This window comes from Corvus moneduloides, chromosome 3 (genome assembly GCF_009650955.1).
Source record: "Corvus moneduloides isolate bCorMon1 chromosome 3, bCorMon1.pri, whole genome shotgun sequence".
Classification (NCBI taxonomy): domain Eukaryota; kingdom Metazoa; phylum Chordata; class Aves; order Passeriformes; family Corvidae; genus Corvus; species Corvus moneduloides.
In genome coordinates this window covers 34,605,356-34,623,715 of record NC_045478.1, presented here as the reverse complement: position 1 = coordinate 34,623,715, position 18,360 = coordinate 34,605,356, and positions in this window count along the sequence as shown.

Sequence of the window (18,360 nt, the reverse complement as noted above, 5' to 3'; positions counted from 1 at the left end):
CTATGCAGCTAGGATCCTTCATAAAGAAATAAATGTCCCTTTAAGCAAGTAAAACTCAGCTGCAGATAAGAGGAATCCTTCAGAAAGCAGAATAATTACTATGTCATATTAAGACACAAAGAAATTAACAGAATGTTTGGATGCTTCCTTTAAAATTACTTTTTATAAAAATACATGAAAAATATGTGCACATACACACACACCCGACACTATGCAGTGCAATTAGTACCAGTAACTGATTTGCTTAATGACCTTTGTGGGTTTTTCAGCAATCAGTATTACTTTGAATATTAACGGAAGCCTTGAGATGGGGCACTAGAAGGTTAGTGCCTTCTGAAGTAATCACCCATTTGGAAGGAGACTAATTAACAGATTGCTTTCAGGACCGTGGGGTGTTAAGGGTCTGTGGGAAAAGGTCTGAACCTACTGGTCAATACAGAAAATAATAGGCAAGCTTTGGGTTTCAAAGACCCAGAAACTGAAAATTTCAAAGTCACATATAAGCTGAGAAAAACTGCTTTGAATTTAACTAGACAATGCTAGTTCAGCCACCAAAGGGAAAAGGTAGCTGTATAATGCAAGCCGTAGGACTAGCAGAGAATAATAGCAGGAAAAGGTGAAAAAGAGATTATCTCCTAGAGATAAGAGAGTGAGACAGGGTATTTATCACCAGTGGTAAATGGAAGGGCTGACAAGAGCAGGGAGGAAGATTACAATGTGCTTTAAGACTAATATTCCTCTCCAGTCTAGGATTTTTTATATCTCATATAGTTGAAGCTTTCTTATGCCTGTCTTTCTGGAGGTTTTTGCTCTTTCTCCCTTGAGGATCAGCAAGAGAAAAAATGATTGTTTCATAATAAAATGGTAATTCCCCGTTTTTCATGCTTTATGAGATACCTGTAAGAGTTAATTCTGGTGGATGGAAATTACATCAATTTTTCACACCTCTCACATTTGGTAGGTTGGTGGAGTGCACTGTGTTATGGTGTGCATGTATTAGACCTGCCTGTAAGATTTTGGTATTGCAGTAGCCAATACTGGAACTGGGGACAATGCCACCCTACCTGTCACCTGCAAGACTACACAAGGTGCTTTTTCCTCCCTAAACAACCTCTTGTTGAGGAGAAAATAGAATACAGCAGGATAGATGGGACTAAAAGATTGATATATCCTTTAATAAAAGGAAGTTAGGAAGTGAAACTAAACTCTATTTCTATGCTAGTACTGTAGTCTGTATAGATCAATAATGTGCACAGTGAAGAAACAATCTTGATTTTGCATACTAAAGACAGGTTTTGCACTAACTGGTACAGCTCAAGAATGGACTCTTGTGGCTGAAGTATTTTGATGAAAATGCCAGTTCAGTGCTGATCAGGACTAAGCAGTGCAAACAAGAAGTAGAAGTTGGGAAGAAATGAGTAAAAAACTATCTTAAGACTGTGTAAAGCCCACAACATCTTGAATACTCTATGCATTATTGGTCTATGCATCTCAGAATAGTACAATTTTACTACATCTCAGTGTAGTACAATTGTAAATTAAACCAGGAAGGGCAGCAGGGATAATATAGAGAGAAACAGTGAAATACTCAACAATGACTCTTTGGCGTGGAAAAAGAGAAAATAAAGGAGAATAAAACAATTATGAGTGACACAGATGCAGGCAATAAGGAACAGTTAGTTGTCATCTTCCCAACCAGAAATAAAATGTATGAAATATAGTTACTGCTTGGCAAGTCCCTACTGATAGTGCACAGTTATGTGTGCAGGAGATGCTGCTAGCTAATATGGCTTCAAAGGTTCTTTGAAGCATTAATGGAAGAAAAAATGCCTTGCAGATAAGAATGCCACGTGATATATGAAGTTCAGCAACTGCTTGGGCTTCAGACTACTAGAAATCAAAAGCCATCCCTGGGTACTGAACTAAATTAGACTCCTGCTTCATTCAGTAAATCCATTTTTCCGTCAAGTTCTCCCATATTCCATCAGGATGGCCACTGAATGATATCAGAGGCCTCAGCAAGTGCCTTGATGTCTTTGTAGAGTCATACATACAAACTGATAATGGCACCTCTTAGGTATTTCCCTAGCAAAGATATCTGTGTCTGAAGGGAACTTACGGGAAAGTTGGGGTAAGACTATTTACAAGAACATGTAGTGACAGGATAAGGGGGAATGGGTTCAAATTGAGAGAGAGTAGGCTTATATTGGATACTGGGAAAAAAAGTCTTCACTGTGAGTGTGCTGAGGCACTGGGACAGCTTTCCCAGAGAAGCTGTGGATGCCCCATCTCTGGAAGTGTTCAGGGCCAGGTTGGATGGGGCTCTGAGCAATCCAGTCTAGTGGAAGGTTTCCCTGCCCATAGCAGGGGGGTTAGAACTGAATGATTTTTGAGGTCCCTTTCAACCCAAACCATTCTAGGGTTCTAGGATTCTATAATCATGCTATCATGAGACCTAACAGTATTAGATGATATTATAGGAGTAGTCTTGAAGACAGCAAAACCTCATTGGGGTACCAAATCATAGTTACTCTTATATCACTGATCTTTACAGCTGCTGTGATTATCTGTTGATGCAATAATCTGAATTTAAACTAAGACATTATAATTTTGATCAATTTTTTGTCCTTTTTGTATAGCAAAAAGTCTTTTACAGGGAAAATAAATATTTCTGCCTCTTGTACATTTACAGTGAGCCTTGAAAAAAACTAAATACTTTATATTAAGTCCTTGCTTTGAAGTCACATGATTCTTTAAGAACCTCTGCTTTTATTTAATAAAAAATAAGTTTCTTGAAGCTTGGAAAATGTGCTAGATGATAAATAAAAAGAACCTAGTAAAAAATACCCATGATTTCCCTTTTTAAAATTGTATGCTGAGGAACAAAGAAATTGTAAATGTCACAGTTTTTAGTACTGAATAAAATGTCCTTTACCCACAACATATTATTGATATTCCTGGTAGATGCATTTTTCCCATTTATGGAATGAAAAGTCTTAATAATGACAACAAAAAAATCAACTAGAGTAGAAAAAAAAGAGGGTACTTGGCAATGAGTTATATCTGTGTTCCTTACATTACATAAAATTCCTTACATGATTCCAAAAAATAAATACAGTAGGGACACATCAAAAAAATACTGATGTAGGTTTTATGAGACACTGTATAAAATACATGGTCTTTTCATTGTCACTTGGCCAGAAATACAATGCTTATGTACACCAGGGTCATTTAATGTCCCCCACAAGTGCCTCAAGGCTTAATAGAATATTTTTGACATGTAGATTGCATTGCATTTTGTTATATGACATACAGAAATGCATAACACAATATGAAGTACATCAAACGTATAACTTGTACACACCAATAAAACATTTTGCCTTTAATTTCACATAAGGAGAGATGTAGAAACAAAATGCTACAAAAATTTTGTAGGAGAAATATGTCAGCCTGTTGCTCCTCTCACTTAAGTAAATACCAGTTTTGGCAAAAGTATCACACCTGCTCATAAGGCTGCTGAACAAGTCAGAGATGCCAGATGTCACTCTTAGTTGTACAGAGTGGAGTAAAAAGCCTGTAGCACCAGAATTATGTTTTTGGCATCTGCCTAAAATCTGAATGACAAATAATGCATTGTTGTAATTTCTCCACACAGACTTTCTCATGAAATTAAGTGACTTCCCCATCAAGTCTGTTTTTCTGTTTCACTCCGCAGCATTAGAAGAAAAGACATTATTTGCTTGGTCAAGAAACTGAAACCAAGTGGTATTAATGGTCTGTTCCAACATCCCATCTGATAAATTTAAAAATTTTGGACAATGTTTATACATCAGGCAAATTGAAAAGGGGAACTGTGACACAGACTACATAAACACTGTTGAAAAAAATAGTTCCAACTCTCCCTTCAAATCTAGACTTTTCTGTGTTCATAATGTCAAGCGGACAGAAGGAGGAGAGGTGATGCTTGCAGATTCTCCAGAGGTAGTTTTTTCAGTGGTACATACAGGCAAGGGGGAGTACAAAAAAATACCTGTAGGTGGATTGTTTGAGATAGCTAAAACAGAAGAGGGAGTGAAGGATTCAAGAACCTCCTGACCTGGGAAGGAAAGGAGCATACTGGGACCTATGTGACATTTTTTGGAAGTTTCAAAATATAAGAAATGGAAAAGGGGATGAAGAGAGCACTGAGATGAAGTTCCTGATGCTTATCCATCCCCTCAATCCCAGCAGCTATGAAGTATGAGGCACAACAAGTGCTAAAATGCTATTAACAGCAGCAGCAATACAACCATTGCACTACACTGATGACATTGACATAGAATGTTGGTAGTTCAAGCAGCAGGGTGAGACTTGGGTGGTCATCTGCTCAAGGATTCAGTGACTTTGACTGTTTAATATCTGACAGTCAAGTCTGTGGACGCAGAAATCAAATTAGCCATTCTGGAGAAACTAATTAGAGAGTTGCAAGCTCTTGGTGATTGCATTCATTTTAGATTTGGAAACAGCTGAAGAAAGTTTGTATATCACAAATGTTTGCTACACACTAATTCTCTAATCATTATTGACCTTGGAAGATTGCCAATAAAAGAAAAAGCAGCGGTTTCAACAGGTGAACATAGACTTCTTTAGCTCAAGCCCCAGTTCTGGGGGATTTTGTTGTGGTGTTGAATGTCATAGTGGTATGCTTTTTTTTGTAAGGGACAGATAGAGTCAAGGATATATTGCAGGGACAACTCCCTGAAAATTTCGTTAAACATGGGCAACTGGTTAAACAAGAAACAACTCCTATTCTAGGAACATTTCTATCAGACAATTTTCTTATTACCTTGTCTTCACAGTTTTGGTACCTTGGTACCTTGTCTTTTTCCTAAAAAAGAAAATAGGACCTGGCCCATGCTGCATGATAACCCCTTGCAACATTCAATGGCATGACTAAAAATCGAGAAGTTTATTTTTTAATGAACAAAATAAAATTGATTATAAAAATTATATGGAGTATTTCCAGCCTAGATATTTCTTGCTTGTAGAAGTGAAAGTGCAAAATGCTTGACTTGATGGCAAGAGGTTGAATTTTCCTCATAAAAAAGACCAAACCAAACCAAACAAGTAAAAACCAAAACCAAAACCCAACAAACCAAACAAAAATACCCCAGACAAAATCTTCTGCACCCATAACAGCTAAATGGAATTGTCTGAACTTCCATATTCCATAGTGAGAAGGAAACTGTTTACCACAAAACCAGATTTAAAATCAAATAATATTGAAGTGAATTTTGCCCCATTTAAATCCTATAGCTAGTTATACTTTGTTTATTTTATTAAAATCTGACTGGTTCTTAAAATATGGCAAGTTACAGATCCAAATCTCTTTCCAAAGAACTTGCACTTTGCAAAAAGACCAAAGTAAGGAGTCTCTCATCTGCTCCTCCTTATGCCTAGTTTTCCTGCTGCAACTTCCTATGAAAAGTACATTTTTCGGGGAAACAGAAGAGCAGATGGTTCAGCCAGGCCAGCACCTTGCATAAAAAGAAGTTTTCCATCCACAGAAAAATACAAAAGACTAGGGACTTGAGATAACAGTGAAAAATTCAAATTGTCAGTAAGACTTTCACTAGAACTTAATAAGATCCTGCAGTCAGCAACAAAATAATGGGATCAATGCAGCTATTGTAATACATTTATTCTATTTTTGTCCTCTTCTCACATTAAACAATTTTGTCCCTTTTTTTGTCAGCTATCAGAAAAGCTCTAGCCAAGACTGAAAAGAAAAACTAATTTCTGTAGGATCAACAGGGCCCAAACAGGATAATGCATGACTTGTACTTGCATCATACAGGAAAATTAAAAAAGGATGGTTTTCTTTATAGCTTTCTAAAACAACTGTGGAACTGTATCCTTGCCATAACCCTAGGAAAGTTCAAACTTACAGAACTCTCTTAGATCTGCAGGTTTTAGTGTAATTTACATAGGCTTTTCCCCCTTTTTTTTCTGAAGAACAATATTAATTAGTTTTTTATTTTGTGTGAGACACAAAAAACAACAGCATGCTTACAGATAATACAACTATAACAGGGATAATGCCCACAAGTGTCACAGTCAGCAAATGGTAACACCAGTATTGTTTTCAAGACATCACAGTGTAAGTATGCATTTATTTACTGGATCCTGAATATTGGCTGACACTAACAGTAATTAATTAATCAGCAATACTTCTTGCACTAAAGAGATCAGTGCAAAAGAAAATACTTCCATGACCACATCATATCCACATGCTTATTCGCAGCAGACATATATCAATATAGATAAGATTTCAGCGCTATTAGGCCAGAATTTTGTCTTTTGTTGTTAAGATCCTCCCCTATGGAAATTGAACGTAAAAGCAACCTCATAAAACATCAAAGCCCTGCTTTGAGCAGGAGGCTGGAGAGATGAACCCCTGACATTGTAAAATATCCTGTGTTTCTGTGACTATAACTGCCCTACATATATACATAGTTTCAGAAAATCACAGTCGCAACAAGTGTGAACACTGATATAAGCTACCCCAAAAGATGCTGGGTTTTAGAAATGTGATATTGTTTTGTTAATGCCTTCAACCAAAATATAAAGAGAGCCCAAGGGCCTTGAAGTAGGTCAGAATATTTGATTCTCTTCCCACTGCCCTCCTTCTGTGTCATTCTGAAGTACAGCTACTTTGATCCTGTCTTATGTCTTTGATTTTTCTGAATAATAAACATAACTTTGAAAAATAGCCTCTATAGAAAAGCTTGATGCTGTTGTACATAATATTTCATCCCTCCCAAAATTATCAATTCTATTTCGTTTGAAATAATTAATTATAAATAATTTTATCAACATTCTTTTAAACTAGGATTTCTATAGGCCCCAGTAACAGACTGAAACAAACATTTCAGCAGGAACACCATTAATGACATTTACAGAGGCATATTTGGTTCTTGTTAATCCTCTCTGGCATCACCCTGCAAAATAAATAGCTGGCCAAGAGAAGACTGATTAAGTTTTCAAGTAATTTAGTAGTTCATTTATACAAAAAACAATGCTTCCAGAAAAATACCTTTTTAATCCATGTCTGTTTGTATGTGAGTCTTTGAGGCCACATGCTAAGTTTGATGTTATTGCTCTGTTCTCCCATAACTTTCAAGAGCCACACACTTTACATGCTTAAATCACTAGAAAAGTATTGATTTAGGAAGGTGTTGGTGGGCATTAATCAAAAAAAAAGGAAGGATGGCAATAATTTCCCACCCCTTCTCTGTCTCTTAGATCACAGCCAGCCCTCTAAAGCAGGATGACAGAGTACAGTTGCCAGCATGCCTGGAGCAGACCTACAACTCTTCTAGGTCAGCATAAGCTCCATGTCTCCTAACCACAAAGCAGCACTGTCCGAGGCCCTTGCTGACCACAGCTGACTCCAGGTGTTGATGCCTTGTTGGATAACACCCCTAAATCATACAGACAGTCCTTACCAGAGAAAGGAAAATACCCATGAACCAGCTCTGCCCTAGCAGAGAGGAAGGAGCATCATTGCGGGGGGAAGGAAAGGTGGTCAGGAAAAGTACAGAGAAGAAGGGATTTAGGGATGGAAATGCATACACTACAATGGAGATGCTGGATTTGAGGGAGAAGATATGGTGTCTGAAAACCTGGTGGAAAAAGTCCTTGAATGAAAGATGTCTTGGGGACAGAGGGCAGGAAAGGAGCAGGTGGATGTATTACCTGCAGTGGCTTCCCTAGGTAAAAAACTATAAAAAGAGATCTGAAAACAGTAATCTTATTTCTGACATGCTGAAGTGGTCTTATCTTCTTGCACAAAATTTTTCCAGTAACACATACACTTGTCTCTGAGGTGCAGATCTTTCCCCTACTAGTCCTCATAAAAGACAAAAATCCACATAGCTATTTGAGCTGATATATTAGATGATATTTACCTTTGGGACTGAGATTTTCATACAGAAGTTTCTAAAATGAGCGTTATGAAATTCTGTACGAATTATCTCACTGGATTAAAGACTTATTCCACCTCTGCTGTACATTTTTACAATTTCTTTTTACTGCAAAACCATATAAGGTTCATTCCTCTTTCTGGATTGTGATACCACACAGTATGCCTCTGAAGTGTTCAGGACACAGAGCAGTGGTCACCATTCCCTAGTCTGCTTTATTCTCTCCTCCAAAATTTCCCAAGAAGTGGGAAGAAATTCACTCTCTTCACTCTGTTTATATTTAGAAAGCTGATGTTGTTGGGGAAGATGAAACAGGAAAGCCTTATAAATATGATTGCCTGACAAAAGATTTTGGGAATATGAAAACTACAGGCGACATCGAAATGAAAGCCACTTTTGAAATACCAAATCTTAGTTACTGAACAACTGGAAAACAATGGTATGGCCGACTGAAGGTAATCCCCTCTTGATTGAACAATACCCTCTGCTTGCAGGCAGGTCCAAGGGTCAGAGCAGACCCTACTAGCTCAGCAGAAGGGGTCCAAAGAGTAGTTTTTAGAAGTTAAGATGTAACACTCTATGGTAATATAAGAACTCTTATAGGCTGTATGTAAATGCTATAGGATTTGTATCTTGTATTAGATTGGTTAGTGACAATTAGAATATTCAGTACAGAAGATGATTTATTGTATTGTAACCAGGACTTCTACTTTCTTACACACTCTTTACACACTCTTACTCTCACTCTCTCTCTTACCACACTCTTACTCTTACTACACTCTCTTACTACTTCTTCACTCTCATTCCTCTCTCTCTCTCTCTACTTACCCGCTTACTCTCTTGCTCTCTTGGGCCTGCTCAGAGCTGCAGCTGCAGCTCTAAGCAGTGCCCCTACACCCACGCCCTTTGCAATAAACCGCATGTTCCAAGATCTGACTATAGAGATCTCTCGTCGCCGTCCGTCTACGCCCGGTCCAGACTGAACCCACCAAAGTCCCACAGATGTCACATTAGTTTTCAAATATTTTCAAGTTCATTCAAACTGAGTGAATCTTTTATCTTTAAAAATGTTAGGGGTGCAACTTAGGCTTTATGAAGCCAAAGATCAGCTTTTGATGACTACTAAATTTTTGGTATTTAAAAGTTTCAAAGTAAGATTGCAAGACTCTTTCCAAATTCACATCAAAGTTTTCAATTACTACTGTTGAATCCAATTTCTACCTCACATAAGAGGAAGTTTGATACAGTAGGATAGAACTAGGTCTCAAGAGGCAGAAGAATAAGTACATTTTATTTCCTCCACAACTAAAGCAAAACAGTAAAAGATGTAAATTAATTTTCTCCATATTAATCCCATGTTATTTTCTTTTTTTTCTGTAGAACAGAATTTTAAAGTTGCTTCAAATACATTAAATAAGCTGAAGCTTATAATAGCTGAACATTAAACAAAGGATTTCTTTTTCTGAAGGTACCCTTGCCCCAGTGTCCCCAGTCCTTTCAAAATTGCTGTGGAAAGTAATCTTTGTTTTTGGCAACACTACTATAAATTCTATCAGGATATATTTAATACTCCCACGGAGTTAGCTTCAGCTTCCTTTCTCTTTTAAAGGGCCTCCCCACGTGCTTCTGCCTTCCAGCTGGAACATGTTGCCAGCATTGACCTAAAAGGTTAAAGTGCTGTTTGTGAAGAATCCATGGTTGTTCCTGGTAGTAAGGCAGGGAGCCAGACGTGCCACCCTCCACATGGGTTAAAGAAAAGCAGTAATAGGATCACAGGATGGTTTGTGTTGAAAGAGACCTTTAGAGGTCATCTAGTCCAAGCCCCCTGCAATGCGCAGGGACATCTTTCACTAAATCTAGTTGCTCAGAGCACCATCCAACCTGATTCTGAATGTTTCCAGGGATGGGAGACTGCTGTGGTTTGACCCCAGCCAGCACTCTTGCTCACTCCCCCACCCACAGAATCAGGGAGAGTTGGAAGGGTAAAAGAGAGAAAACATGTGGGTTGAGATAAAGACATTTTAATAGGGAAAGCAAAAGCTACAAAGCAAAGCAAAACAAGGAATTAATTCCCTGCTCCCCATGGGCAGGCCAGCGTTCAGCCATCTCCAGGAGAGCAGGGCCCCATTACCTGTGATGGTTACTTGGGAAGACAAATGCCATCAGTACAAATGTCCCCCCTTCCGCCTTCCCCCTACCTTATGTACAGCGCATGATGTCACATGGTCTGGAATATCCCTTTGGCCAGTTAGGGTCACCTGTCCCAGTTGGGTCTCCTCCCAGTCTCCCAAGGACCCCCAGCTTCCTCTCCAGTGTGGCTGCACGAAAAGCAGAGAAGGCCTTGGCTCTGTGCAAGCCCTGCTCAGCAATAACAAAAAACCCTCCATCTTGTCAACCCTGTGTTCAGCAAAAATGCAAAACACAGCCCATTTTAGCCCCTCTGAAGAAAATTAACTGTACCCCAGCCAGAACCAACACAGGCACCTACCAGCTCTCTGGGCAATGTTGCAGTGTTTCACCACTGTGATCACAGAAAAAATTTTCTTATACCTAATATACCATCCTTTAGCTTAAAAACATTACCCCTTGTCCTATCACTGCTCTGTTAAAAAGTCTGTTCCCACCTCTCTTAAAAATCTCCTTCAAGTATTGGAAGGTGAAGAGGAGCCTTTATCCTCTTCAACAGCAACCCCACAAGCCTAATGATGGTTTAATTTTTTTTAACATATGGTCTGCCTGAAGAAGGAGAGGGCAAAAAATCAAATTTAATGAAAAGGGGAACTTTCTTTCTCATTTATGTGACCTGAGAAAGGCAATGAAAACAAAATTACATTTGACTGAAGAGAGAATAATAAGATCTTCAGGTTACAAGTGGAGTGGGAATTCTCTATGCCCTGTCCTGATAATGGTAATTAGAAAGGCATTGTCACAATAAAACCAAGTGTTCTCCAATAGTCAGGTGCAATTCTAGTGTGTGCTGGTGCTGACACATCACAGTCCAAAGGCAGAGGCAGATCAGCTGGTGTCTGAGCAACATCTGAATAAACATTTTCTTTAGAAAATTTGAACAAGAAAATACACCAGTTAAGGAGATAGTTTAGAAAAATAATTAGCTAGCAAGGACAAGAAAAAATGGAATGAATGTGGAAATGTTTGTCATAAATAGACATTAAAATGTTTATAAAGTGAAAGTCCAGTAAAGCATTATCTTTAGTCATGAGGTTGCCTGTGCTTCTGAGGTACTGGAGTGCATGGAGTGCCAAACACTTGATCTGTCTGAGAAACAGCTCCTTCCTGGTCAGAAGGTGCTCTTTCTGCATTAATTTTCCTTTTGAAAGAGTTTGTTAACTTTTATACTTCTCTTGAATTGAGGGATGGAACTAATTTTTTAATGATACCTAGTGGAAATTGTCCCTGCCCAAGGGAGGGGGACTGGACCCTTTGAGGTCTCTTCAAAGCCAAACCATTCTATGATTCTATGACTCTATGATATATACAAAAAACACGGTTAAACTGTTCATAATGCCTTTCCCAGGTGGTCAGAAAAGCCATGAGAAGACTGAAGCTAGCACAGCATTTTTGGTATCGAGATACCAAAACTAGAGACATTTTTTGCCATCTATGACAGCTGTGTAAAACCTGGCAGATGATTTATGGCCAAATTAGCATGCTAATAAAGCACTATCAAATCATCTCTTTTATCATGTACCTATTCACCATCATAGCTTTAGTAAAATTAGGCTCTTGCACACTCTAGGACAAGGCACATATGTCTTTCAGGACACAGGACACTCATCTTCTCCAGGAGAAAACATAATGCCTTAGGGACTCACTTACTGTTTTCACAAGCTCTGTGTTTGCTTCCCTCTTTTTGCAAGATTATAGCTTTACCATCCACATGGTTTTTCATGGGTGTGGAATTACCACTTTAGTTGTGCAGTTGTGTTTATAGCTGTCCTCCCAGTCTTTTCCCCAAAGAAACTGAGACTCTTCCATGAATAAGAACTCTTCTTCCCCTCCTGACCCTGCAACTCCTGCATGAGAGATGACAAGAGTAAAATGTCAGACCTCAGCTTCTAAAAGTTCTCAATTTTCAGACTAAAGATCCACCTCTGACTTCTGTGTCAAGAATATTCTTGTTTCATACACTTTGCAGTACTCAAGGTGTGCAACCAAACCTGTTCTTTTGCATATTAATCACATAAGAGCCATGTGTGTAGTGGAAGAACTAAGCCCAAATTTGAATAGAGAAAGGCCTCTGAAGACAGGCCAACAACTGCTGCTGCAGTTACTTACAATGCAAAACAGAATTAAATAGGTCAGTACTTTGCATAAAAAACACGCCTTCTACTCAAGGTGAAAAAGTTCAGCTCAAGTGCTTCATGAAGCAATTTCTTTATTGATATTAGTCTTAATCAGTAAACAGGAATAGATTCAAGGTCTACTATACTAATGAAAAATGGACATAGCTATTGTCTTGATACTAAAATTTAATGCAAAAGACAGAGGCAGAAAGAAATTAAATAAGAACATAAAAATTCAGAGGAATATAAAAATCAGAATAAAAAGTGATTTTCAAGTGGTTAGAGAGCCAAAGTGGGAGCTTCTGAAAATGAAATCTGACTCTCATAAAACAAAAAACCTCCCAACATTTAGAAGAATAACAGCTATGTATTCAATCAACAAGATTAACAGGAATTGGAAAGGTAAGAACTATGGCATCGTGAGAAAACCAGATAGACTTCACATTTTCAGAAAAAGGAAACCTTTCTATGAATAAATCATTCAGATGAACTACCAGGAAACAGTATAATTTTGGAGAAGGTAAATTGTAACCTGAAAAGTCCTTGCTCCTCCTGACTAATTTCTTACACCTTCAAAAGCCCCAGTGATTGCAATTGGTGATCTCCTAAGGAAATCCAGTGGGAAGTACTGTATAAGGTGATTATCATGAGCTAGCCCTAATAATCTGTTTTCTTCAGACCTCTGTGTTTAATAGAAGAGAATGACAGGAAGACATTTGTGTAGAGAATACACAGTCATTGCTGGATTAAATATTTTTGTTTCTGCACCCACGTTTTGCATCATTCCTATGGGCCTTGTGAATCAGAAAATGAATAAAAAAACATAGGTGAGCATTATGTTAGCCTCAAAAGGTCTTAGTTATATGAGTGATGTCTAAAGGAATAAACCTATCTTATTCTTAAGGTGCAGGCTACTTAGCAGCAGTTTTATTGAGAGACAATCGATTTGAGGAAAATATTTAACAATATTTGTCTAAAAATTAAGATTTTATTGACACCAACATTAATCAAGATGTTAAACTAAAAGTGTACTTAAGTCAAGCTTTTACATCAAGACATAAAAATGGCATAACTATGAAATACATTTATTATTAAATGAACAGTCATTATTATTGTTGTTCTTAATAATCCTTTCTGGAAATATTATTTTGTTTTCTTTTCAATAAGAAATAATCACAAGTACATAACAGGCATCTACTCTTCTCTCCCCAGAATACAATAAAACCAAAATGACAACACAAGAATACATGAATTAAACTCTGTGAGCATTTTGAAGAAGATTCAAAAGTCTATTAAAGGCTCTTGGTCTGGTATTGTTTGTCATGAACTCTATCCTAAACATAACAGATAAGATCAAAAGATGAAGGTACAAGCCAAAACAAGGAGAAAATCTATTACTGTAGTGCAGAGGAACAAGAAGCTGCATGCAGGTTTGTTATGCAAAGGGGTATTCTGAATGCAGGCAGAAAACCCCTGTATTTTATTCAAGGTGAAAAAGGTCTCACAGCAAGGGGTTGAGAAATATAACTGGAAGAGTGGGAGAAGAGAATGAACTGCTGTGGAATAAAACAGAAGCTCAGATTCAGTGGAGGTCAAAGTCTCACATTTGTCAGTATGACACAGCTCCGTGATAATTTTCATTACATCCACTAAAACCTCACAAAATAATGATAAACCTCCTTATCACTAACCTTTTTAATTATCATTCTGGTGGTAATTTTGGGCTGCTTTTTCTTCCAAGCTCTGTCCATCATTTAAACAATGTTCTTGCTCTTACGGCATTTAATTTTAATTAGAAAATAATGAAACATACTATTCATTTGCTTTACCTCATAAAGTTTTATGTAATTTTTTAGAATTATAATTCCAATCCTAGATCAAGTAAAAGCCAAACAGAACCAATTCAGTGGGTGAAATGGGCAGTGGTCTCTCCTTCCAGTGCAGCTTTTCTTAAATAAATTGGATAGACAGCTACCATGAAAAACCTCTTAGCATTCAAAAAGGAGTCTCCTTTTACTAATGCAAGTCTCAAGTCTCAGAATGTCTGGAATGTTCCCAGCTGCCTTCAATGCAAAGATATAAAGGTTTCTTCAGAGATGTTCTTATCACACTGAGATTTGAGACTACATGAAAACAACACCAGCTTTTGCCTGAAGATTCTAGGGTTTGCTGTGATTTTAGTATCTTCCTTCCTGCAAGAAAAAAAAATCTGTGAATAAAAGAGCAAGAGACAGTCCCTTATTGAGTCTGGCATAATATTTATGTAACGTATCTGGGGAGTAGTCACATTTATTCTCCTTTTAGGAATAAAGTTTATTTATTAGGTCTATAGATAACTTTCAAATAGTTTCACATTACAGTTGGAAGATGACTGATCCTCAAATACATTATGCACCTATGCTTACTGTAAGATGTGGCATTTCAGGCTATTATCTCACTTTAAACAAAATCCAGCTAGACCCTCAATTAGGTGTCCAGAAAGTCTGTTCTCCAGCCAACAGAGAGGAACACTCTCTTTAATATTTTTTAATGTCTTACTCTCTTTTATATATGTTTTTCTGCAAGTTTTATATGTGAAATTAGAGGTACAATTTTTCTCTATACCTTACAGGCAGTGAACACCCATGGACACAGACATGTGTGCACAAGCTTTGTGCTGACTGAGTGTGAATATCAGAGTCATCTTTGAATGAAAGCAAAAAAGGATCTTAGAGAGCAGCAAGACTAAAGTAGACATGAATATATCCACAGTTGTCTCCCTACAAATCTACATTTATTACCTCAATCCCACTTTGCTTCGGAGATACAGTCTTTTAAACACAAGATCAGTAAAATAAAAGGGCTAGACAGTCTCTAAGCATGAAATGTTTTATGATGAAAAATAACATCTGCAAATTACTATAAACTTCTGATGGTACAATAGGAAAGCTTGATTTGAGGTCCTTTTGAACTTCCTTGTTGCTTTTTTCTGTCAGCTCTATAATTACCAGTTTCTTAATGCATGCAATCAGCATTTGCTGCTTTCAATGAATTATGCCTCCCATTGTTGAACTGATCATGTTATTGTTGACTCTGTTTTGTTCATATTGACCAGTCTTGATAGGAAAACAACTTTATTTCAGAAAGAAGTCCTATTTATTGCTGATTTATGAGGAAGATCTAGCTTTTGGAGCAATGCGTCAATGTTTGGATGATATTGTTCAATTTCAGTGACAGATTGCCCAAAACCTGATTTTAAAAAGGGGTAGTCAGCAAATAATTCATTATGATAGTTAACAGTTTACATACAAGAGATATTTTATATTGTCACAAAAGAGGCACCCTTCATTAAATATTGCAATTAATCTGCTTTGCCTTCTAAGTCAAAAGTCAGCATCCATTGACAATATTAATGCACTTTTTAAACTGAATTTTAGAGAACAACTGAATTAAGGCAAACCCAGTTCAGAATTGAACTGCTGAAAGATTTTACATTAAAATGACAGACTATTAAATATTACTGAAGTTTTCCAAAGACATTTTAGCAGTAAGTTACTGCTTCAAAATAAATTTAAAATTCAGCATGTTAAAAATGCTGTACTTAGAAGAATATATATATTTTTTACACTGGGTTAACAACTTTTCTACATTCTAATCAAACATTGGGAAAATCCCAAGAAGCAAGTAAAATTGCCAAATTCTATAGTCCTTCTATGAAGGAAGTCAATGTGTTATAGAGGGTGCAATACAGTTCTTGACTGTATGTCAAAAGTAGCACATTTGTTTATAGAATAACAGGGCTTCACAAAAGGGATTAATTTGGGATTTCATCTTGGTTGCTTAATAAGGAAATTCAGCATGATTCCTTCTCCTTTGGTCAACTGGTCTTTGCACACCTTTTTAATTGAATCGACTACTCACAGCAGGGGGATTGGACCAGATGGCTTTTAAGGTCCCTTCCAACCCAAATTGTTCTATGATTCTGTGATTTTGGATTTTGAAAAGAAATATCTTTATTTTCTTCTGTCTTCTCCAGGCCCCAGTAATGTATATGTTCTAGATGAGTGACTAATAAAGTATTCCACACCCAAAATTGCAGTGGTCTTGAATATTAAAGTATTCAGACTACTCTGGACAAGATCTATGCCAGTTACACAGTGATCTTGGCTACTAAGGACTAACTTAATGCAAAAATTCCTTTGGAAGCTGCTCATAAGAGGTGTTTTTAACTGTCAGTTTAGCCAAGTGAATCATCATTTTCCACAGAATTACGTAAATTAGCTATAATAGGTTCAAGAAAATGTCACTCTATCCCAGTGTCATGTCTCCTAAAATAATTGCCACCAGATACAGAGAAAAAAGTATAAGACAAATGCAAGAATATAATGATACTTTCCCTCATACATAGCAATAGGAACAGGTGATCATGGGGACAGTAATGGAGACCAGAGCTTTCTGGTCACTGTTCAATGGCCATGAAGAGACCTGCTTGGGCACAGCCATAAGAATTGCCCTGAGCAGAGTAACTAATAAGGAATGGAAATATGAGAGTTAAAGAATATTTCAGCGAACTTGTATGAAGCTTCTGATGAATTTCCAGAAAGGGTTTGTGGGATTGTGTACAATATTTGCATAAAAATGTTTTGGGAAAGGACCAAAGATGAGGAAAGGGAAGGCTGTAAGTCACAGGCCCGTAGCTCTATGTGCCAGTAATTTGCTACTGGCCAGACTTGCACATCTGCTGGATTTGGCTGATTCTGTAGAACCTTTAAAAAGAACAGTCTGTTGTAATTCTAAGATCTCTTTCTGGAATGGTGACAGACAGAACAGGTACAATAACTACCTGTTCAAAAGACAGGATTTTCTTCGCTCCGTATCTTGAATATACCTGTGCCAACTTCCATTTTATTTCAGTCAGTCAGTCAGTATCACAATGCCCTTCTATGACTCTGCAATATGTTGTCATTGTTTGTACCCCAGATAACTTTGTGCAATCTGTACATTTTGCTGCACTGAGAAAGCTGACCATCAATTCCAGTTCTTAATTTTTAATGGGATATTTATCTATGTAGTGATCATCTCTATTATCCCAATAGCACCAAAGTTTCTTTAAGAATCGTTTTGAGCCACTAATCAGAGAACACGTCACCTGCATTCTGCTTGATCACATTGCCCCTGATTACTTCAAGCAACTTACAGACTCGTGAAGTGTTTTGTAGGAGCAATATTGACTCTCCAAAAAATGTATCCATGTTTCTTCATTACAGTCTGTATCCTCCCTTCTCTCCTTCCCTTCCTCTGCCCTTCCTCCCTTTCTCTGAATCATCTTCTGTTGATTTCATCTTATCTCTATGGTCATTGACGTCTTGGGCAGTCTTCTGTCATAGTTCATAGACTTTCTTATTCTCAAAATATGCTCTAATTATTTTTAATATTCTCCCTTATTCCTCCGAAGCCCTCCCCTGAACACTCTTCCCTCGACGGAGATAAAGTTGCTTATTAGTATAAGCACTCTTGACTTTGGGAAACCCTGGACCTCTTCTGCACTCAAATGCTGAATTTTTCCATACTTTTTTTTTTTTTAATTCCCTCTGGAAATTTAAATCTGGACAGAACCAGTCCTCCTGTTCATATTTTCACCAAGGTAAACAATCAACTTGCAGAATGTTGATCCAAACCTTTTTGCTTATAGTTAGATAATAGATGAACCGGTTAACTAAAGCAGGCTCAAGACAGGGTTTCCTGTTCTTATATTATGACCCCATTAAAGAAAAAATGAAAAATCTTGTTAGAACCAGAAGTGTTAGACCTTAATATTAGGAATAATATGTATTGCCTAACAAGTGTTTTGGTAGCTAATGTTTCTTGTAAGGACAGCATTTCTAACAGCATTTGTCTCTGCAGAAAATTAGCCAGGTCTGATAGTGGTGTTCAACAGCAGGATCCAATCACTCACTACTGCAAGAGAGTTCTTTATTCCTCCCCCAGTTATGCCTTTTTAGGAAGTTCTGTTTTAACTGTGGAAATGCTTCCAGTTTTGTACTTCCAATTAAAGATAATAGAAGAGGATAGGTAACCTGCCATTACATTCTTCATGAGCATCACACAATTCA